The following is a 24414-nucleotide window of genomic DNA, read 5'->3' as shown; positions in this document are numbered from 1 at the left end:
TCTTTGAAGAAGTAATCTCATCTGAGAATTCACATGGGTGCATTTCACATTGGACCTATAAATGTGAATTTTGTACTCGAAGTATCAGAACAAATCTCATATGAAGTGGCCTTCCTGGAGGATAAATTTCCCCCAGAAACTATTACAAACTCAAATTTAATTGGTTCATTATCTTGGAGGGCTTCACACTTTGGAACAAGTTATAACCACTGCACAGAGAAGCAATCAAATATGGTTTTATACTGTTTGGGAGGTTGCTGCTGGAGTGTGTTGTGAAAAGCCATTGCCCTTCCCTTCATCTTAAATCACCAATGTTGACATTAATGAGAAGCAATTGTATTTGCTTTCATCAGTCTATTTTTAATCTCAGCTTTCACAAGAGATCTCATTTAGTGTCTGCCACTGTGATCAAATATTTCAAGCACAATGCTTCCATTTTTTTCTGTGGCTGCATTGCATTTAAACCCATTTTTTTGGGATCAAGTGAGGTAAACCTTCATAAATGGGCTGAATTATGGTGGGGCAAACTGTGACCCAACCAAGTGATTATTTTTCTGTTTCATTTATGAATCACTTCCTATTGGTGCAACAATAAAACTTGGGAAATTTTCTTTCACATGCTCCTAGAAAGTTTGAAGAAAAACATCCCACTACTTTGACAGAAAGGATAAGGCTGGGAGAAGGCCAGGACATTTCTTTCTACAGCCTTTTTCCTGAGAGTGGGATCAGAGATACCAGGTTACCCGCAAGACTGAGGGGGCCCGGTGCCTGGCACGCAGTGCGACCACTCATGTCATGCATTGTGCTCATGTGACATAACTTGAGTGATGTGCGCGCATTGTTGCATCATCTGGAGGAGGCTGAGCTCTCTGGAGGAGCCAGCCGCTGAAGCTGCAATGCATGGCGATACACGACCCTTTTCCAACCAATTATGAAGGGACTGAAGACACATCGACCCCCTAGAGTTGATGTGTCTGAGTGGGATAAAGGTCCTGGGAATGAAACTGAGAGCAGGAGTGTCATTTATTTTAATGTCACTTCCAAACTATATTTAAAAAAGCCAAGTGCTGTGAGCACTTTCACTATAATTTAAGAAATGCAAATTAAATTCAGGGAGTCTCCTGAAATCTCAAAGGGAGGGTAGGTGACGAGATGACAGTTTTGAGAATGACAGCTCTAATAACCTGCAACTTTGGGGCATTTCTCTCAAATGATTAAAGTAGGGCAAAACCTTTTTTAAAATGTGAAGAAATGGAAGAGAATTGGGGGGAAAGTAGTAATGTATGCTCTAGCCCAACACCAATAAAACAGCAGCCTATTATTGTTGTCTTCATCCTCAGCTTCTGGCACCTGGTATTAAATGTCATAGATTTTGTCTCTCTATCAAATGATTATTTGGCCTGTAGGCCACAGACAATATCAGCCACAGCTTCCTCCAATGGAGCAATTGCAGCATTCGCTTGGTATCCCTTTGGTTTCTGTATCAACCCAGAAGCCATTTTTAATGTCTCAAATCTCGTAACCCAGCTGGGCAAGGGACTCAAATTTTGAAAATAAAATTTCTTAAAGTTAAACCGTTTGTGTTCCAGGATCCATAGCATTATAAATGTGCCTTTAGTGCTTTCTGACTATTCCAGGGCCTCTAGCACTAGAGCTTTTTAAAATAAATGAAATGAAATGAAATTGTGTCTCACTCCTGTTAAAGAGAACTTAGGAGGCAAGTTATGGATGCAAACACTGTAGCTTTATTCATGTATTGTTTCCTAAAAATTAACTCGCCTTTCTCTTCTTTTCATCCCCTACTTCTTCAGTTTCTCCCTCTGTCCCTTTTCTAGTGGAAGCCATTTAGGGACAAACCTATGGGGGGGGACAGGACATGGGAAGAATGATATAGGATACATTTATTTCACTTTCTTCTGTTTTCAGGTTTTAAAACCTTGTTTCTTTTTTTTTTTAATATTTTATTAAGGATAACCTCTCTCACCACCAAAGGAACACAAGTGAACAACACAAACAACGCTGACACCAAACTCTACACACATTAAACATAATAGAAACACCGCCACCCAACCCCACCCCCATCCATCTTCCCTCTCTCCACCCCCCCTTTTCTTCTCTCTTTTAAAACCTTGTTTCTGTTGTTTCTTTTTCTTTCTTTGCTTTTCACTCGCCATTCTTACAGCCTGGATTACAAATAGTAGCAAGAGTAGCAGCAGCAGCTCTCTTTCCTCCTCCTTCACCTCCACCTTTGCTGAGTCAAGAAACTGCAGATGATTTTATCACTGTTGTGCACACCCTGGCCAAACACTGTAACCATGGAGTGCTAAACAGGAGCTTATAAAGACAGGGTAATTGTGGGCATAACAGATATCATATTGTCAGACCAATCTCAGTGGGAATTTAGTCTCACATCAGCCAACAAAACAACAAATGTGAGAGTGCACAAAACAATAAAAGACTTGCCTATTAGGCCAACAAGGAACAATATACCACCTAATCTGAAAAACCAGTAGAAACCAAAGATAGGCAATCAGACCAAAAGGGCTTGGTACAATTGGATTAAGACATTTCACCAGAATTTCTGGGGAGAGTATGTGTGGAAGATGCAGTAGGAAATGCAAGTAAATAAGGCATTTTGCAGTAGAACCTGAAGTACCTCTTTCAGAGGAAAGAAGCCTTCATTTATTAAACTACCACCTCATTCCTAGGCCTCATCTTCACCATACATTTAAAGTAGTATTATGCCACTTTAAAAAGGCACAGCTTCCCCCAAAGAATCCTGGGAACTGCCGTTTGTTAAAAGTGCTGAGAGTGATTCAGCTCCAATTCTCAAAGTAGTTTAATAGGCAGTCCCTCTTTCTCGGGAACACTGAGAACTGTAGCTCTGTGAGCGAAATAAAATCCAATTTCCAAACATGAAAGTTCCCACTTGGATTCAAAACTACATGAAACTTGTTTAGTCTTTGCCATGGAGGACTCCCTACCCAGATTTGGATATTTTTAAGTCCACAATTATACATTTCGCAAATTAAAAAAGGTCTCTGGAAGGACCCAAGATCAAATAGAAAACCCGCATATAGTTTGTTTACTTTAAAATGAAAGCAATTACCAAGCAAATGTATTAATATTAAATACTGGTTATATAACCCCCTTTCAGAAATAAGGGAGGGGAACCTCTCCATTTATCACTAGCTAATGAACTAGATACATCAGAATACCAACTATTCTCAAGTGTTTTCTGTTTTCCATTGATCCTGCTGCAGTGCCATGGTATACGGGCTGGAATGCTAAATAAACTTACTAAATAAAGAGTAAGGTCCATTAAACCCAATCATATTTACTTCAGAGAAGCAAGTTTAAGATTGGGTTGCACGCCTGACACTCTCTAGCTCTGATAGCTTCTTCCAAACTCCCCTTCTCCAACAATTGATAAATAAAAATAATAACACTGTGGTATACTTCAAGCTACTGTTGGGTCAAAACAGGAAGTTGGCTGTTTTGAATCTTTCTTTGTGTTTTCAAGGAAGTGAATAATGGGCATGGAAAGAGGGATGTTACCCTGTTTCTAAGGCAAATCAGCTGACATAACTTCTTCCAGTCCATTGAGCAGGTTTCCCTCAAAACTATGGTTCTCACAAAAAAACCTTCAGTAGGGTTAGGATTGCAGCCTTGTAATCTGAAAGCTTGAATCTCTCCCAAGCCTCTTGGAGAAATGATGCTGCAATGTTCTGTTGGAATAACATGTTGATTGTGAGGGATGTTTTTTTGTGAATGGCCAGGAGACCGTGACTCATATTTGAAACATGAGCATAACAGAGAGACAGGGAGATACGAAGACATTGTAATGTAGCCCAAAGTGGTGATTAATATTTGCTTCTTTGTTGTGTCCTCTGCCATTTGTCATGGATGTACGTCATTCTGAAGAAAATGTATATAAAAAGCAAAACCAAAACTATTTATGATTATTGTTACTGTTAAGCTTGAAATACTTTTGCCGAATGTCATCACCATGTATAAGCTCATTCCTGGCTTTTATGAAAAATGATGCACAGTCACAGTTGTTAGAAGAGCCTTGTGACTTGGGGCTTTACTCAGAAGGTCAGGGACAGGTTTGCCAACTTCTGAATTTTTTAATTATTTTTTTACAAAAAAATCTAGTATCTAGGAACCCAGAGTGGATTCAGTTCTAAAGCCAGGAGGTAGATCCAAGATAGTGTGGATGATGTTGTTGTTTAGTCGTTTAGTCGTGTCCGACTCTTCGTGACCCCATGGACCAGAGCACGCCAAGCACTCCTGTCTTCCACCGCCTCCTGCAGTTTGGTCAGGCTTATGTTTGTAGCTTCAGGCTCATGTTTGTAGTGTGGATGATAGTTGTCCCTATTTTCAGTGGAGAAATGTTGGAGGGTGTGTGGATGAGTTCAGGAGTGAGCTCAACAAATGTCGTTGGGCCTGGGGGCTGAACCCAGCCAATTTTGCTATTTCTAGGGGCAAACTTCAACATTTTCTTGTTGGCAGACTCGGGGGTAGTGAAAGAAAAGCAAGCCAGAACCTTTTTGTTAGTTGATAACACTGCTCAGGCATCTAGAGCACAATTGTGTTTCTGAGCACAATTCAAAGTGTTGGTGCTGACCTTTAAAGACCTAAACGGCCTCAGTCCAGTATACCTGAAGGAGCGTCTCCACCCCCATCGTTCTGCCCGGACATTGAGGTCCAGCGCCAAGGGCCTTCTGGCGGTTCCCTCACTGCGAGAAGTGAAGTTACAGGGAACCAGGCAGAGGGCCTTCTCGGTAGTGGCGCCCATCCTATGGAACGCCCTCCCATCAGATGTCCAAGAAATTAACAACTATCTGACATCTGAAGCCACTTTTAATATTTGAGTAATTATTGTATTTTAATATTTTGCTGGAAGCCGCCCAGAGTGGCTGGAGAAACCCAGCCAGATGGGTAGGGTATTAATTAATTAATTAATTAATAATAGTAATATGCCAGTTTGGCTACAAAGAAATTCCTCAGAGCGGGAGTTTTCCTACCCACCAGGCTGAAGGTATTAATTCCTCTCAGTGGTCTACTTCTGCAGCTGCCATCTAAAAGAACACTGCTCTAGCCTAAAGTCCATAGCTCCCACAGACAGTTCTTAGGAGTGAATGGAAGAGTATGCTGGTTTAGTGCAGAATGCACAGCATAGACAGGGACCATCTCTTTCTACCATGAATCTAGGCTCTAGCTTTATAGGCCTCTTAGGAACACAATCCTATGAATGTGACTCAGAAGCAAGCCTCACTGAGTCTAGTGAGAGCTTATACACGCTTACCTTTTGCCCCACTGTTTCCAGGTAGAGGTCCATGTCCAAGTGTGCCCCCCATCCCCAAGCTTTCCCTTCAATAAAACACTCTTTAAAGCTGGATCGGAGCTGATTCAGGTGTTCTGCAAATTGACATTTGCTCTGATTGAGCTGTAAAAGTGCAGATTATTACTAGGAAAGCTCTGGAAGGGAGGGGAGGAAGCAGGGGCACTTGGACACGGAGCTGCAAATCATTGACTGTGTCTGGAAAGAGTGGAGGAAAGGCAAGTGTGAATAAGTCTTTAGACTTACTCCCAGCTAAGTTTGTAGCTGAAGGAACACCTCACCTTCCAGTCAGTATGCTGACTTTTGGCTTAGATCCCATATTGATTCTTTAATCAGAAGCAAGAGGGCAATGGAATAAGTTACCTTTGGATACTGGTGACAAGTTCCTTAGTAGTTTCCAATAAGAGGTGTATGGTGTGTCTGTCTCTCTCTCTCTCTCTCTCTCTCTCTCTGTGAATCTGTCCATACGTGGTTGAAGACAACCAGTATTAAAATAGTCAACACTTTACAGCCCCTGATGAGCTTGCCAGTTCCTTCCCCCAATGGTTATTTTAGGGATGCCAGTGATTCTTCTGATGCTTTTCAAAAGTCTGATACTCTGATTTTTTAAATGATAAAAATATAAGGGATTGCATGGTTATTAGTTTTCTGTCATTACCCGAAGGGCATTCAAATACAGGTAAATTATCCAGAGTGTGCATAGCTGGACAGTCATTGAAGACCAACAGGTAGGAAATACCACGCAAAGACGAAAATATACAGTGTCGGCCACAGGGAATTATGCTCTTTGCCAATTACCTTTCAGCCAAAGGGTTCAGTGTTCATTGGAATATGGGGGACTCTTGAAATTATGTCACGATTCATCATATCTTTCCTCTGTTCAAAACATTTTGTGGGCTGTTATGAGATTCAATGCGTTATCCAGAGAAGAAAGCTTGTTAGTATGCACATAAGAGGGAACCTGCTGAATCAGACCAAAAGCCCATGTAGTCCTGCTTCCTGTTCTCCCAGTGGCCAACCAGATGACTATGGAAAGCTATCAAGCAGGACCTGAGGGCAGTAGTGTTCTCCCCACATTTGATTCCCAGCAACTGCTCTACAAAGGCCTTGTTGTTGTTTAGTTGTTTAGTCGTGTCCGACTCTTCATGACCCCATGGACCAGAGCACGCCAGGCACTCCTGTCTTCCACTGCCTCCCAGAGTTTGACCAAACTCATGTTCGTAGCGTTGAGAACACTGTCCAACCATCTCGTCCTCTGTCGTCCCCTTCTCCTTGTGCCCTCCATCTTTCCCAACATCAAGGTCTTTTCCAGGGAGTCTTCTCTTCTCATGAGGTGGCCAAAGTATTGGAGCCTCAGCTTCAGGATCTGTCCTTCCAGTGAACACTCAGGGCTGATTTCCTTAAGAATGGATAGGTTTGATCTTCTTGCAGTCAATGGGACTCTCCAGAGTCTCCTCCAGCACCATAATTCAAAAGCATCAATTCTTTGGTGATCAGCCTTCTTTATGGTCCAGCCCTCACTTCTCCTAAGAAGCAGGCGTCTTTTAATTTCGTGACTGCAGTCACCATCTGCAGTGATCATGGAGCCCAAGAAAGTAAAATCCCTCACTGCCTCCATTTCTTCCCCTTCTATTTGCCAGGAGGTGACTATCTCTGAAAGTGGAAGCACAGCATATCTACCATGAGTAGTAGTAGCCTTTGACAACCCTGGCTTCCATGAATTTGTCTAACCCTCTTTTAAAACCATCAAAGCTGTCAGCCATTACTAAATCTCGTGGAACTGAATTTCACAGTTTAACTATTCACTGTGTAAAGAAGTTACTTATTCTGTCTGTACTGAATCTTCCAATGTTCAGGTTCATTCCAATGGCCCCAGGCTCTGGTATTATGGGGGGGGGGGAATTCACTCTATCCATCTTCTACACACCGTGCATAAATTTATATACTTCTATCATGATTTCCCCTTAAATAAAAGAGCAACCTTCCCTCATAGATGAGATTGCGTGTTTTGGTTGTTCTTTTCTGCACCTTTTCCTGAACTTGTTCACTTATTCCAACTCTTTGCTTCCTGTTCCTTTACAAGTTACTGATTCATAATAAAATAATCTCAGCCAAAACTCCCATCTCAATCACACTGCTTTTTGGAATGCGATAAACCTGTTCAATACAAGACATGCCCAATTTTATCAGTATGGAGATCAAGAGTACATATTGTCAAACTCTTCTTGGCAACTACAGCAGAGATCATGCACCAATGCACCTGCTCTCTAGCGGTTAAAATATTAACCAGAGAAGGATAAATGAAAACTCAAATAGGCAACATACTGACAAACTGGGGGGTGGGGGTGGGAAAGGAAAGGAAAGGAAACTCAACACCCTTTATAAATAATGGTGGCAACTAAAATTCTGTGCAGCGTCCAAACATGGCGGTGGGGAAAGACTTGGAGGCTCTTTCCTGGACTATGGAGATGCAAGGAGCATGGGAACACTGATCTGGCTGAGGTTGCTACCCCATTGCCTTGGAGGTGAAGGAGATGAGGCTAAATTGTAGATCAAAGCAACCAACAACCTTTGTTTTACATTCCCTTCAGTCCTAAAATACTAGAGTCTGAAGAACTGGAAGAAGCTTCTTTCTCAATGTCTCCAAACCTCTCACAGTTCTTTCAGAGATGTTTCCTGTTGCGTCAAGAAAAAGATATTCATAAGTCTATTATGGAAAAGAGTGTGGACTATCTGACGAAATGAGCCATGATTTACAAAAATCAAAAAGAAAACCCCACAACTCATTTTGAGTGAAGTATGCATAGCCCTATGGATTTGTTTTTTCTTGTACACTGCCAGCAGAATTCTAGCAGAAGCTAAAAGGAGTTTTAGCAAACTAGTGCTCATCAGAAACGGCAGGCATTCTACAAGGGGGCAAGAACGGTTAAGCTGCTTAGCTAGTTCGTCTATGCAGTGTTGCTTTGCAAGAGAAATTGACTTGGGGGGGGGGAATAATTCACCATTCTGCAATGAAAAAGGACAAAATTATAATGCTTTAAAATGAACTGGTGTATTCCTAAAATGTTTATGTACATATTGCTGTGAGTTTGTGGCTCATGGTAAGCCGAGTCCCTTCTAATTTTTGGATACAACAAGGGTTTAAAATCTAATGGAGGATCCCACTGTTGAATTAGCTAGGCAAGGGCCATAGTTACCATCAGATTTTATTATTCCTGCATTGCCGGGGGGTTGGACTAGATGACCCTTGAGTCCCTTCCAATTCTAAGATTCTATGATTCTAAAAACAGTGTCAATCATTTGAAGGGTATGGATTCGCTACAAAGTGCTCCTCCTTTATGCAGTTCTTCCACATATTGCTATTGGGTTGTTTTTCATATGAGCAAGAGGCAACATGCTCAGGATCATGTTGCCTCTGGCTGATCTGGAAACTATGTGGGTCAGCCATGACTAGAAAGAAAGCACACACCATTCTGATTAAAATGCCCAGCTCCTAGCTGGATCTAATTGACTTAGTACCTTCACATTACATCTCCCTATGGTTAATAAAAGAGGGAAAAATCAGATGGCCAAATGAAGGAAGCTTAGGACCACTATCTGCAGTGTTATTTGTTCCTGAAAGAGAAGTTTCTGTGGAGGTGATGAGCCATTTCTCATCTCTTCCAAGGACATTCCATATAGAACCCCATGATAAAGAATAAAAAATCAACTTTCTTTATTCTGTTCAGTGTATGTATATATGAGACTACTAGATGAGCACGTACAGAAGAGAAGGTGTGAGATGCTATCAGCCGGGCTACAGAACAAAGCTGTACTTCTCATTTTCATCTGACTATATATACTAAATATAGCAATCTGAAGTCCTTATGTCATTTGAAATCAATGACATTTGTTACTGAAGGCTTCAAGAAAGAACACACCAGTTAGGGAGCTAGACAAGAACTTTATTTTCTCTCCCTCAAATAAAGAACAGAGCTACAATACAGAATTCCTGACTCCACCCAGTTAATTTCAGGGCCACCTAGTGACTAAACTATCTAACAACACTATCCACCCGGCACTTGCTTTAAGGGAAGGCTGCCCCTTTGACAATAGCAAAGATGGAAATTTTTTTTTTGAAACAACACAATTAAAACCTGTCAACATTTTGCAAGCCTGTCAGTTTGGGATCTGATATAAAACTTAGAATTTATAAACCAGAATCCAAATGTGTCAGCAAAGCAGAAGAACACACTTTTTGCAAAATTATCCATAAAGGGAATGGAAAAAAACCCCAGAGGGTGAAGTAACATGTTATACCACCCAGTGAAGTGGGAAAGAATGTTCCTTCCTCCCACATTCATTCTAGTTTCCTATCATAGACCTTGTCACACAACTTTGTCCCTTTGTCAGACTTGTCTGATGAAATTCCTGACGTGACCTTGTAATTAATCATAACTGTATAAAAGCCCATCTTGACATAGTGTTAGGGTGTCGTTTTCTAGGCAAGTCCAATCTCACAATGATAAAGGGCCCTTTTGAATATTGTACCAGGCAAATGCTAATGACTCAAAGCACTATCTGGCAGCATAGGGAAAATATCTCTTTAAGCTGAACTGCTCTGGTAAATTGAGAGAAAACAGGGAAACTTTATTTTAACACATGCCAAGTTTAATATTCATGCCATAGATATTTCTGACCCCTTGCTGCTTCTGCACATAATAAAGAAATGCGGTGTAATATTTAGAGTATCAGACTAGGACCTGGGAAGCCAGGGTTCAAATATCCAGAGCCATGAAGCCCACTAGGTTACCTGTCTCTCTACCTACCTACCTACCTACCTACCTACCTACCTAACAGGGTTGCTGGAAGGATGAAATGGAGATAACCATGTCTGCCACCTTGAGCTCCTTGGAGGAAAAGTGGGAAACAAATGTAATATTAAAAATGTGCAGATTGTTGTTCTACATAAGTTGCAAAACTCAAATATTAGTCTGAGAGGCTATGCCCACAGTCTCCTCTCTCCCAGAGCTCAGAGGCATAAATTGATTAGGCCTTGTCTTACAAAGGAAGAACATTTCATACACAAGCAAGGCTAGACATATTTTTAATTTGTTTTCTCTATTTAGCTTGCGAGCAGCCTTTCCTCATTTGGAATATGAAGAAAGAAAATAAACACAATTATGTTTTTAAAAGTTGACCAACTGCTTTGGTTTGGTTTTCTCTTGATTTAAGTCTTAGCTTATTAGAAACTGTGATTTGATATTATTTGCAACACTTTCCAAATTATTTTGAGTGTTTTGTGGTGATTATAATTATAGGTTACTTGAAATGCTTATCTTTGTATGTGTATGTCTTTTAGTAATTGTTGTAATGACTTGACAAAGTCTAATGCCTCTCAGTAAGAAAAAATATTATACATGTTTGTTTGTGTGTTTGTGTGTGTGCTGCCTCTTCATATTTTAAAAGTATATAGTTTGCAATCCAATTTTTAATGGTACATCAGATAACAATCCAGAGTAGCAGAGAACAGCTAGGTTTCATAGAATTCAAGTGTGCTTTTTATCTCCATATTACATAGTGAAGATTGTGCATCGTCTTTGGGTAACCATGGGGACCATAAATCTTATGTAAATAACTACGAGGAAGGTGTAAACCTGGATTTTCATCTAAGAGATTATTTGAATTTCTCTGTGAGCATGATTCACAGGGTGGTGCATTCTGTCAACAAGCTTACAGATTCATAAGGCATTGCGTCAGTATATGCCTGAGATGGAGTGTTGCACAAGGACAGGAATATATCCAATCATTTTAACATTAGAATATGGTTTAAAAGAACAGATAAGAGTTGCCCTAAGTAGACATGGCCTTCCACTCTCCATGTTCAACATTTGAAACACTTCTGGATTTTGTTCAGAAAATAGTAAGACTAGAGAGAAGTGTATGATAAGAGATCACACCTACATTCCTTGATTAAGGTTGCAATCCTAAACAAACTTACCTGGGATGAGGCAGAAATTTGATACAGTTCACATTTAAAGGTGAATCTACCAAAACACTACATGTACTGAAGCATAGTCATTCTTTTACATTCTCACTTCTCTGAATTTTGCAATGCAGCTCTTCAGTCAAGTAATGGGTACAAAATGCATATACTAGGGCTATGCATGCATAAAAAGGCATATATTGGTGAAAATAACATTAAAATGCATTTTCATATGGGGAAATTGCATCGGAACACAGAATAGTTGAACTGGAAGGCAGCTCATGGGTCATCTGGTCCAACCCCCCTTCAATGAGAGTCAGTGTGGTGTAGTGGTTAAGAGCGGTAGACTCGTAATCTGGGGAACCGGGTTCGCGTCTCTGCTCCTCCACATGCAGCTGCTGGGTGACCTTGGGTCAGTCACACTTCTTTGAAGTCTCTCAGCCCCACTCACCTCACAGAGTGTTTGTTGTGGGGGAGGAAGGGAAAGGAGAATGTTAGCCGCTTTGAGACTCCTTAGATATCAAATCCAAATCCAATGCAGGAATCACAGCTAAAGAACCCCTGACAGATGGCCATCTCTGTTTAAAAACCTCCAATAAATGAGAGTCCATCACCTTCTGAAGGAGTCTGTTCCACTATTGAACAGCTCTTACTGTCAGATAGTTCTTCCTGATGTTTACTTTAAATGGGATTTCAGTGGCATCCATCCTCCATCTTGGCTCATCTTTTTCCTACTTACCTTCTATGTCAAAGGCTTTCCTTATAAAAGGGTAAGTCATTAGTTGAATATGTGCTGCAACAGTCGAAACTTCAGAGGAAGTTTTGAAGAGAAGAGTTCAGTCTTCTGCGGATGAATCCAGACTTTCCTTTTCTTTTAGGGACGCCCAGGTGTAAAAGTGTGTGAGATCTGCTGAAGTCTACGACATACTTAATTACCCATCCATGAGATTGTGTGTAAACTACAACTGTTCACACTTTCTCCGCTTTCATCTGATCTTGAAACTGATGCTATGGGACAGACGCCAGAGTAAGGAAATGTCATCTTCTTTTTCCTACTTCCAACTGAAGAGCTGGATTGCTATGACAACCACAGTACACTTCAGTCTGAAGGCTTTACAACATCAATACATTTATGCGAAAGTGTTTCCTGAGAGGAAGCTTAGGATGAGACAAGATTCATTTTTATTATGCAACATCCTTGTTCAAGGCCTTGATTTCAATCAGAAAGCTCTTCTGAAAGGGTCCCAGTGGGCATGGAAGAAGGAGACATGAGACTGAACTTAGATACTTCACAAAATTAACTAGAGAAGTGACATATAAAGGGCTGCATTGTATGGGCTTTCCTGAGTACTTAATGCGGTGTGGATTCATGCTGAATGCCATCTGATACAAAGCCCATGGAACTTGGTTTTGTGCCGAATATATTGCATATTGTTGTTTTAATATCTGCTGCACACTACCCTGACCTGAGCTCAATTTAGAGGAAGGGTGGTGAAAAGATGCAGTTAATTAATAAAATAATAGCAATTTAAAAATAACCAAGGATGCTTCCCAAATTCTTCTTATCTGAATTTCTCGGTGGATTTTGAAATCCCCTTAATGTGTAGCAAAATGTGTGTATTTCAACAGGATTATTACAATGTTATTGTCAAGGACAGCTGGCTTGGTGTCTCTGTCGACAGTCACTCAGCTTGTGGGCTGCAGTGGGGTAGGAGAAAAGATAGGGTCCCTACCCTGCAGAAAACCTCAGGAGGTCTCTTGTGGCTGTATACAAAGCAACACAAAACTATGCCCAGAGGAGTTCTAATGACGACAAGAGCAGCTCAGCAAGTTTCTCTGAAAGTAAAAGACACCCTGGAGACCTGGAGATTCTTGGGAGTCTAGGAGGTAAGGAAGGGAGAAGCATCAGTTATTCAGTTGCCTGAGTAAAAATATTTGAGTACAAATGGCAGAATGCCATGAACGTATAATTTGTTCTTGGTATCTGCAGTGGCATATCATCCATAATGTAGAACGGAAGCATTAACAGCAGGCTGCAGGTGGACCATTTAATTCTATTTCTCTTTGGGATAATTTAGTTTATTTGAGCTAATATAGCATGGTGTTTCAATAACATCCTCATTTTAACAAACTCATCCTTTTTTAAAAAATAAATAAATCCTGCAAAGTCAAATGACCTGATGTAACTGAACATCTTTATTCCTAAGCTGCATTTGTGTATATTAGGTTAACTTCACTGATTTCACTGAAACATTCCTCTGTAACTCTAGAACATGGTTGGAGAACCCTGTGGTCCTGCAGATGTTGGACTCCAACCCCCTATCAACCCCATCAGCTTGGCCAACAATTAAAGCTGAATAGAGGTGGAGCTCAACCACATATTCTGGGACACAGATTCTCCATCCCCAATCTAGAAAAATAGCCAGGAAGAGACCTGAGGAAGGAGAGTAGATTCCTACTGCAATCAAAGTATGTGAGGGCATTTATTACATGGTTTGCCCTCTTGAGTGCAAGCTTTTTCTGTTATATGTTGCCAGTAGTGGGGGTCTGATCCAGGACCCTGGTGTGGAGAAAAGAAAGATTTGGCCCATTTCCCCATACTGTGATCCTGATCTGGATCAGGTGAGGGGGTTCACACTTGCAGTTTGCATTGGACACTGCTGTGTGCATTGACAACAGTGCACCAAACCCCCCAAGAAATAGTAATGTGTACAGCTGAATTTAGATTTCTTGTGTTTGTGATGTTTAACCAGTATGCAGGAAGCTGTGCATAGCAGTAAAACAATGCACTAATAATTTTGATGCAATGTATGATCACATCAAGATTAGTTTGAAGGGTGGTAGGGTTGCACTTCTTTATCAATATACGTGCAGAACAGGAAAACCCCACACATGAATTGAAGGAACTGAAAGCCTGTGTAAGAAACATCTTTATATAAAGCTGCTTATCAGAATGAAAGGACTAAACTTTCTGCAAACAGCGAAGGGTCATTCATTGAGCCAAGGCCTTTGGAAATTTGCCATTTGAAAGTAGCTTCAGTCGACTGCGACCACAATGGCAGTTCACATTCTATTTTGCAAATTGTCGACATACACCCAAATAGGAACCGCCCAGGTAAAGTCATATATGGGTTGTTCTTTCACACAGAACCAGTGTTCTACTAGGATGGTACCAAATCCATTGGAAGAAAGATCCATGTCTATTTGGGCTGCATCTTCCCCAACCTCAGTAATGTGGGCTTGAAGTGGTTTAGGATACCATCCCATGTTGTTGTTTTTGACAGACCTATAACCATCTGTCAGGGACTGGGCAGAGGAGGAATGGTGGAGACCACCTCCCCATCCTGACCCTCCCAAGGAGGAGGAATTGGAAGACAGTATAGATTTACAACAGTGGTTTGCGGGATGTCACAGCTCAGAGGCCAATGAGGGAAAAAGTTGGGAAATAATGGGAAAGGAGGAGGAGCAGGCAGAACCAGAACGGCAGCTGGCTGACACGGTGTCATTAGAAAGCATTCCAGACCCTCCATCTCCCAGAACCCGGCGAGCCTTAAAAGTAGGAGAGCAAAGAGCTCAGAGGGCACTTAGCAGCACCCGTAGAGGAGGTGATGAGGATGACGAATGAGGAAGTGGGAGAGAAGGGGGGTGGAGATTCGCTCGGGACAATGTAATTATACAAGAGGTTGGGTTCTATATCCTCCCTCTGTAAAGTTTGAAATAAAAAAAGATGGTAAGAAACTTTTCCTTATCTTTAAACTTTCCTGGGCAACCAGCTAGGAGCTGCTGACAGCATCCTGACAGCATCCCACTTATTTTCTAGTTGTCTTGTTTTCATCTTTCCTAACCATTCCATATGCTTTGCTTGGCCACTTTGGGCCCTGGGTTGCAGTACACCAAAGCCAACCGAAACTGCTGGGATGTGAAGGTCATCCAGTTGCTACCAAACCTGAAGGGAGAATTCTTACCTGGTTCAAAACATAGTAGTCCCTTTACTGTGAAGAGCTCTTTGTCTAACCCAATGCACACTCACCAGTTTCAAAGAAGTTTTCTTGAACTTCAGCAATGGATGTTTTCAGTAAATTGTTCTCCAGGTCTCATCATTCTTTTAATTAACTTTAACCGACTGTAATTAACCCAAAACAAAAGTGAAATGATCTGGGAACTATACCAGCGGTGGGGGAAATCCTTATGAATAGGCTATGTGCAGGAGGGCTGCATTTAGCATGTAACAGTTCTATTACTTTTTCATAGCATTTGGAAGCAAAAATAATGGCTTCGTATCCCATCAGGATCCCCTACTTGAGCAGACTGCTTTTGGGGGGAAATAGTTTTAATTAAAGCTTCCACCAGAAATTCCTGGTGGATTGTGCTCATTATCGGTATAAATACATCCATACAAGAAAACGCAAGACTGATATTCCTTTGTTTGCAGATTTCGGGAAAATGAAAATTAGGTTTACAATGACACCCCTGTAGTGTTCTTTCTTAAGGAACGACTGCAGCCCCTTCATTATTTAACTTAAATGATACAGAAAGAAATAAGTGTAATAATGAGCAAGTGCAATGTTTTTCTTTAAAAAAAAAAATAGTTTCCACCTGAACGCTTTTGTGATTGGCACTGGGTGGATATAGGCAGAACTGATTATGCTAATTTTAGATGCAAATGAAGAGGCAGTCAATCTCATACTACAGGCACTTTTATCAGTGAGTTTATTAGGCCTACAAGAAATCTTCACACAAATTACTGAGCCTCGAGGGGGTGGGAAGAAAGATGGGCCATGCAGACTTTTGTACAAATAGTCATCAGTGCAGGTTATTCACCGCAAATTTGGCAAAAACAAAAGATGAACAAAACTGAACATTGAAAATGAAATTATTTCCCTTACAGATCTTCTACATTGACCACAATTCCCCCAGGTATATGTCATATGAGACTTTCACCAAGATGGGCTTTTAATTATTTTAAAACTATTTCCCCCCCAAAAAACATTTTGAGCATGAACAAGTTCTTTTCAGAGGGTTCCTTTCAGCAACCCTCACTATATTTCTGAGATTTACTATTCTCTAACAAACGCCCGCCATTTTGACAGTTGAGGGTAGTGGTAACCCTTAAGGAACATTATACCATTAGGGGCACTGGAGAAGCATACTTGGCCTGGGTGCTTTGTCCTAGCACCCCTTTTTTTGTAGTAGCAGTAGTCTGATGCTGGGCATTTGTCTCAGAAGCTTCAAGGTGACGTATGTGTTAGGGTCCTGGAAGGAAAATGTTATCGATGGGCTCAAATTCCCACATGTGTTTTGAGGCAAAGTACCCCCTCTGTGTACAAAATGACATTTCTCTGTGGTTTCCATCCCTTCATTTCCCCATTGTGACCACTAAGTATACATAACATGAGACCACAGAGATAGGGATTAGCTTGGTAGGGTGACAGGAGAGGGCCTTCTTGGTGGCCGCTCCCACTGTAGAACTCCCTCCCTAGAGAGGTTAGATTGTCTCCCTTCTTGTTGACCTTCCAATGGCTGGTGAATACTTTCTTTGGGGAACTGACTGCTTTTAATGAGGAGGCTGGTGCTGTGCTGCTTTTGTTGTGACTGTATGTTTTAAACAGATGTCTTTAATATACAGTTTTGATTCTATTTTTGTTTCATTGTTTTAATGATTAGTTATTATTTCTATGCTTTTAGCTGCTCCCGTTTTATCTGAAAGCTGCCGTGGGTCTCTGTCGGGGGGGGGGGGAGACAAATTAGAAATAAATGTATAATAATGTATAATGTAGTTGAATGCCACACTCTCTACCACCTGAGTTGCAGACTTCCTATGTGGTCTTTGTATTCTGGTGCTGGTGTACTGTGATTGGATGTTGTTCCACCACACCTTATGTTATGGAAGTCATTGATGTGAGGATGGCTGTTCCTCACCCCCACTGACACTTGAGGTCAATGAGAGGGAATTTTTGCATGTGTGCTAGATCTGATCTTGGTGCTGTTGCCAGGAACATGGCATTGGGTTGAAGGATACCAGATACAGCAAATATAACCCTCTGGCCACAATTCCACTTTGTTTTGGGCATTCTGCCAGCATATCTTCACTGGCAGAATAGTTCTAATAGGGAAGTGTTCCACCAACATAGCCAGGGTTTTCCGCTAATGTATTTTTTGTGTGTCTGCAGAATATCTTGTATTGTATCCACATAGCAGTCATTCTGCCAAATCCTACAGCTCTTCGATCAACTGATCTTCAGTACACAATTGCAGTCTTAGAGCACAAACACACAAAAAGTGTATGAAAAGACTGAGGACTTCAATATGCATATGGCTGGAAAAGTACAGGCATTGCCAGATACCTTTGGAACTAGAAAACAAATATGAATTTACCTTTATGTAGCTCTTAACATTTCAATACTTCATAGGATTTTTATGTTTCAGTACAAGGATGAATAAAGTGCCTTGTCTATATACATTGAGCTTTCCACATTCCATAGCATAATCTGGTGCCAACATTTTTGTCGTGTAATTTACATAACTAGGGGGGTGGGAATATCACCAGACAGATCTGGTAATGCGATACCTGAACATTCTTTCCTTCACCGATCACACTTGCCTGGGCTCTGCTCATTATAGGATGGAAAACTGAACTGGGACCAAGGAACGGACGTGTGCCAACGCAAACCATTGGCTGCATATCCTTCCTCTACCTGTGTGCACATTCCTGATGCCCTGAAAGATGAACACACCCTGCACTTGCAATATGCTGAAAGTGATCTTTGGCGTCCCGAAGATGAAATGATTGAAGTGGGGTTGAAAAGGCAAAGGAAAGTCTTCTGTTAGCTCTTTGTTCTGGGAACAACCATCTTCCCCTCTGCACACAACTCAAGTTTAAAAAGAATGAAAGAAATCTCCAGAACAATTGACATTAAAATAAAGGAAGGACAGCTTTCCAAGGAAGGCTGGATCAACAGCCAGGGCCTTGCAACAGTCCTACTGTTAGGGAAAGTGAGGTGGCTGCCTCGGGCACCTGAATTTGGGAGTCATGAAAGGGCAGGAAATAGTTAGTTATTGATATTACTATATTTTGACTCCCAGAAGGTGCTTGTGTGGTTTTTTTTGCCTCGGGTGCCAAAATTGGCCAGCCTTGAATACAGTGCACATTGACTTGGGCCTGGGCAAGAGAGATGCATTTACTGTTCTGCCTTGGGCAAGAAAATGCCTCTATAGTAACTGTTATCATCCTCTTGGGAGCATTTGAAGCACTTTCACAGAATTATTTCAGCAATTTCCACTATAACTTTGTACAACAGGCACACAAGAACATAGGAAGCAGCTTCATACGTCCAAGTCAATTTGTCCATTTAGCTCAGATTTGTTCCGCTATGCTGTCTGGCAGCGGCGCTCCAGGGTTTTACTCAAGGGATATTCTCTTTTTTTTTTTTAAATAATTTTTATTGCATTTTTTCAGACATAGACAGAAGAAAAAAACAAAAAAAAGGAAAGAAAAAACAAACAAAAAGCAGATACAAAGAATCATAACCTTTCAACAACTTATTTCTATCGAGCTTCCCCAGATCTCCCGCACAATGCATTCTTAACAATAAATTTATCAGCAAATTATAACCTTGTTTCGTGTGTTTCTTTTATACTTTCAATTGCAGTTTAAGTTTAAATCCCTTGTTGTCCATTTACTCTAAAAACAGAATATATTATCATTTTTAACATTTAAACATTGATTCTTTCAATAATGTTATCCAATTCCGTAAATGTTGCATTCTCATTGCTGGGGCTAGCATTTCAAATTATGCATCATTTTATAGTTCATATAACTTATAAAATTTTTGCAAGTAATTCTTGAATTTTTTCCAGTCCTCCTCCATTGCTTCTTCTCCCAGGTCTCGGATTCTGGCAGTCATTTCGGCCAATTCCATGTAGTCAATCAGTTGCGTTTGCCACTCTTCCAGCGTGGGTAAATCTTGAGTCTTCCAGTGTTTGGCGATCAAAATTCTTGCTGCAGTGGTAGCATACATAAAAAACGTTCTATCCTTCTTTAAAACCTTTTGGCCGACAATACCCAAGAGGAAGGCCTCCGGTTTTTTAGGGAAGGTGTACTTAAACACCTTTTTTAACTCGTTGTAGATCATTTCCCAGAAGGCCTTCACTCTTGGGCAAGTCCACCAAAGGTGAAAGAATGTTCCTTCAGCCTCTTTGCACTTCCAACATTTGTTATCAGACAAATGGTATATCTTAGCAAGCTTGACTGGGGTCATGTACCACCTGTATACCATTTTCATAATGTTTTCTTTCAAGGCATTACATGCCGTAAATTTCATACCGGTGGTCCATAACCTTTCCCAGTCTTCAAACATGATATTGTAACCAATGTCCTGAGCCCACTTTATCATGGCTGATTTAACTGTCTCATCCTGCGTATTCCACTTAAGCAGCAAGTTATACATTCTCGATAAAACCTTGGTCTTTGGTTCTAACAATTCTGTCTCAAGTTTCGATTTTTCCACCTGGAATCCTGTTTTTTTGTCCAACTTAACCACCTCGTTAATTTGGGCATAATGAAACCAATCTCGCACCTTATCTTTTAAATTTTCAAAGCTCCGCAACCTCCAATTGTCACCTACTTTTTCTATTAGTTCCCAATATTTCGGCCAGCCGGTCTCCATATTGGGTTTTTTCCACGCCTTAGCCTCCACTGGTGATAACCACCTCGGAGTCTTACTTTCAAGTAAGTCTTTGTATTTCAGCCAGACCATAAAAATTGCTTTCCTGACAATATGGTTTTTGAACATTCCATGTGTTTTTGCCTTGCCGTACCACAGATAAGCATGCCATCCTAACGAGTTATTAAAACCTTCCAGGTCTAGGACATCTGTATTCTCTAATAGAATCCAATCTTTCAACCAGCAGAAGGCTGCCGCCTCATAGTATAACCTTAAGTCTGGCAGGGCAAACCCCCTTCTTTCTTTTGCATCAGTTAGTATTTTGAACTTTATTCGGGGCTTTTTGCCCTGCCAGACAAACTTTGAGATATCCCTCTGCCACTTTCCAAAACATTCCACTCTGTCCACGACCTGCAAGGTTTGAAATAAAAACAACATTTTTGGCAAAACATTCATCTTGACAGCAGCAATTCGGCCCAGCAAGGAAAGCTTCAGTCTCGACCAAGTTTCCAAATCTTTCTTAACTTCTGACCAGCATTTCTCATAATTGTCCTTAAACAAATTCAAATTTCTAGGCGTCAAGTTTACCCCCAGGTATTTCACTTTCTTAACCACAGTTAACTCTGTTTCCTTCTGAAACCCCTCTATTTCTAAAGGCGTCAAGTTTTCCCCCAAAACTTTAGTTTTTTGTTTGTTCAACTTAAATCCTGCCACCCGACCAAATTCTTGTATCAGTTCCAGAACTCTTTTTGTACTAGATTCTGGCTCCTGTAATGTTATTACTAAGTCATCTGCAAATGCTTTCAGTTTATATTGTTTCACTCCGACCGTAATCCCCCGTATTTGCCGGTCCCTCCTGATCATGTTCAGCAAAACCTCCAGGACTGATATAAATAATAGGGGGGATAAGGGGCACCCCTGGCGTGTTCCTTTTTCAATATAAAACTCCTCTGTCACCACATTGTTCACTATCAACTTAGCTTTTTGTTCTGAATAAATTGCTTCTATACCATTTTCAAACCCTCGTCCCACTCCCATCCCTTCCAAGTTTTTCTTCATAAATTTCCAAGAAATATTGTCAAAGGCCTTCTCGGCATCAATAAAGATTAACACTGCTTTAGTGTTAATATTTGTTTGTAAAAGTTCCAGAATATCGATAATATTCCGAGTATTGTCAAACAGATGCCTGCCAGGAAGAAAGCCTGCTTGGTCCTTATGAATTACTTCATTTAACACCTTTTTCAGTCTACTTGCCAAAATGTCTGCAAATATTTTGTAATCCACTCAAGGGATATTCTCAACCCAACCTGGAGAGGTTGGAGATTGAGTCAGGATATTTCTGCAGGCAACGCAGATGCTCCGCCACTTGACTCATGTTGCAACACAGAACCCAAAGTAAGAAATTGTAAGGTAAGATTTGAGACATACTTACCACCATAGATGAACAGTAAGGTAAAGGTAAATGGACCCCTGACCATTAGGTCCAGTCGTGACTGACTCTGGGGTTGCGGCGCTCATCTCGCTTTATTGGCCGAGGGAGCCGACGTACAGCTTCCGGGTCATGTGGCCAGCATGACTAAACTGCTTCTGGCAAACCAGAGCAGAACACGGAAATGGTGTTTACCTTCCCGCCGGAGCGGTACCTATTTATCTACTTGCACTTTGTGCTTTCTAACTGCTAGGTTGGCAGGAGCAGGGACTGATCAATGGGAGCTCAACCCGTCGTGGGGATTCGAACCGCCGACCTTCTGATCGGGAAGTCCTAGGCTCTGTGGTTTAACGCACAGTGCCACCCACGTTCCTAGATGAACAGTAGCCTCCTTTAAATGTTCACATTACAGAGGAAATCCTCTTTTGTTTATTTCAAGCATAATGTCTGGGGCATTTTCACAGATTCACCACAGTGGTAAACAGTGATTTAAGTGACAGAGCCTCCCCTACATTGAAGAGGATACAGTGGAACCTCAAACTTAATCCATTTTGGAAGTCCGTTCGACTCCCAAAACATTCGAAAATCAAGGCACAGCTTCCGATTGGCACAGGTGCCCTGTAAACAATAGCCAACAGCTGCATCGGATGTTCGGCTTCCAAAAAACGTTCAAAAACCGGAACACTTACTTCCAGGTTTTCAGCATTCATGAGCCAATTTGTTCATCAGCTAAGCTGTTCGAGAACCAAGGTTCCACAGTACATTTCTGGAGTTGGACATCAAACATTTAGGGAAAGGGGAAAGGTCCATTCATACAACACAGACAACAACTGGTAGCAAAGAAAGTACCAGGCAGAAAAGGAAAAAGGAATGCAAGGTGGAGAGAAAAAACTACATAGCACAGTACCCCAGCACTAGCCCTGGTTCCCTCAAGGAAACCAGAAGATGAAACGAGAGGTACAAAATTGTCTCCAAACCTATGGAGGCATCCCTTCTCCCCTAGCAATCATGTGCAGGACCACATTTTTAATCACACTGCCTATCCAACCCACATTTTACAGTGGGATTTGATGGGGATGCAAAAATGCTTGGCCTTTATCTGTAAAGCCACTGGTACACATGACTGACAGACCGTAGGCAGGGAACCAATATATGTCAAATTTCAAAGCACCATTTTAGTGGCCACTACATGTGACTTTAGTCACATACAGCGGGTATATGAATCAGCTGTAAGCGTCACAGGCATGAAAAGAATGATGCTTCAAGAGAAATGATCAGGAATCGTATGTGCTCAGTAACAATGACATAAAAGATTTACTTCCTGAAAAGATTTACTTCCTGAGGAGGGAGGGAGACAGCAGACTTTGCATTGTGCAACATCTTCGTATAACTGGACCTAGAAAAGGGCTGATTACATTGACACGAGAGGCACTTCCTGGATAGGTGGAGATTACCCAGCTTTCCTTATCTTAGCAAAGTTCATTCTTCTCATTTATTTTTGGCAAATCTGCCAAAGAAATTTTTCTCCCTCTTTTATCTGAAAATAGCAGAAGAATAACTGATTCACACACTTCGCCAGTTTGAGAACTGTTTTCCCATTCTAAGCTCCTGCACTGATTGAATACATTTTATTCTTTCCCTTTCCTCAGCTTATAAAGAATATATTTTGTCTCACTTTAAGCATAATCAAGCTTGCGCTTTGCAGAACGACTTTACCAAACAGCTATACAGGAGGACCATATCCACTATGGGAATAACAAAACATTGTAACGAAACAAAACAACAACAGTCTAATGACACTTTAAAGGCCAGCAAATTTACTACAGTATAGTAGAAGCTCTGAGAGACTTTATCAGCCGTGGTGGTATCAGATTACATTGCTGTATCTGATGGTCAGTTCCTTTAAGAGATACGCCTTTCACTTTAATATATCTGCAAAAAGTCTCCTCCCCCCTTGGAATCCCTTTCCCAAACACAACTCCTCAGAGCTTGTCCTGTTTGGCTTGTAGCCTTTTCCACCACCACCATGGGCAGCTCCCCCCCCCCGAAAAAATAAGTAAATAAATAAAAATACTTAATTAATGCAGGACCCTAGGTCAACTGGGGAAGAGTTGCACTCCTAGTTCATCAGCATTTTTCTGAAATACTCTCCTCACTATAAGGATGTGGCTTGGCTGCATGTATGTACATTTCAGCAGATAATTCTCTTTCCAAAGCGGTTCACCCCAACACTCTGATTCCAATGAAAACCCCACTTTGCTTCAAAGCCTTCCATGTGCAGCCCTGGGCGTAGCTGCCCTCCACCCCACCCCCAATCAAGTAAATAAAAATACTGAACTGACCAATCTCCCCACAGATACCTTGGTTCAGCTGCTTTTGGGTGAGGAAAGGGAGCATACTGGTAGGGTAAATTTAATTAGTTAATTAATTAATTGCACATACCCACAGACATTAATACCTGCATTAAAGTGTTGCTGGGGTCTGGAGTGCAGGAGAGAGTAGGGGGTGGGGGAGAGGGAGGAAGGGAGGGAGAGATAGTGTGTGTCTGCAGTTGCTCACTGGTGAGGATGGGGCAGGCATGCACTCTGCACGCGACCAGAGGCACGTTGCCTCGCGCCTGCTTCTCCCATCCCTGGGCTCAGTCCTGCGACGGGGGGGGGGGGGAGATTTTTGCCGGGCCTGAGCTTTGCCACAAAATGCCGTTAAGTTAAGCCCGGCAGTCAAAAAAGAAATAAGGCTATCGATTCTACTACACCTCCTTGAAAGTGTCTGTCTCAAGGAACGCGATCGAGCGAGTTTCGTGGCCAAAATATCCTCTCGCCCTTCCTTCGGGTTCCTAAGCAGCAGCAGCAGCAGCTAAAACAAACCGAAGCTGCTTCCTCCTTCCTTGTGCGGAGCCCTCCCTCCGCTTGCTCCAGGTGGCTTTTCTCCCCTAGAGGGCGCGTCGCAGCCGGCCGAAGGCGCCTCCTTGGCCGCGCTTTGCAGGCTCCATAAAAGGACAAGAGGCGGA

At 41.5% G+C, this 24414-nt stretch overlaps 1 long non-coding RNA gene across 1 annotated transcript in view; it reads right to left on the bottom strand.

The window, feature by feature from the left end:
* The window catches only part of LOC144329184 (uncharacterized), a 90793-nt gene extending 66443 nt beyond the window's left edge, over positions 1–24350 (bottom strand). Inside the window, exon 1 of the long non-coding RNA XR_013394603.1 lies at positions 24160–24350. This is a non-coding gene — a long non-coding RNA (uncharacterized LOC144329184). The remainder of the gene's footprint in view (positions 1–24159) is intronic.
* Between the last annotated feature and the right edge of the window lie 64 nt (positions 24351–24414).

This window comes from Podarcis muralis, chromosome 1 (assembly GCF_964188315.1).
Source record: "Podarcis muralis chromosome 1, rPodMur119.hap1.1, whole genome shotgun sequence".
NCBI classification, from domain to species: domain Eukaryota; kingdom Metazoa; phylum Chordata; class Lepidosauria; order Squamata; family Lacertidae; genus Podarcis; species Podarcis muralis.
Note: the sequence above shows the minus strand (reverse complement) of the source record. Positions and strands in the feature narration are given on the sequence as shown.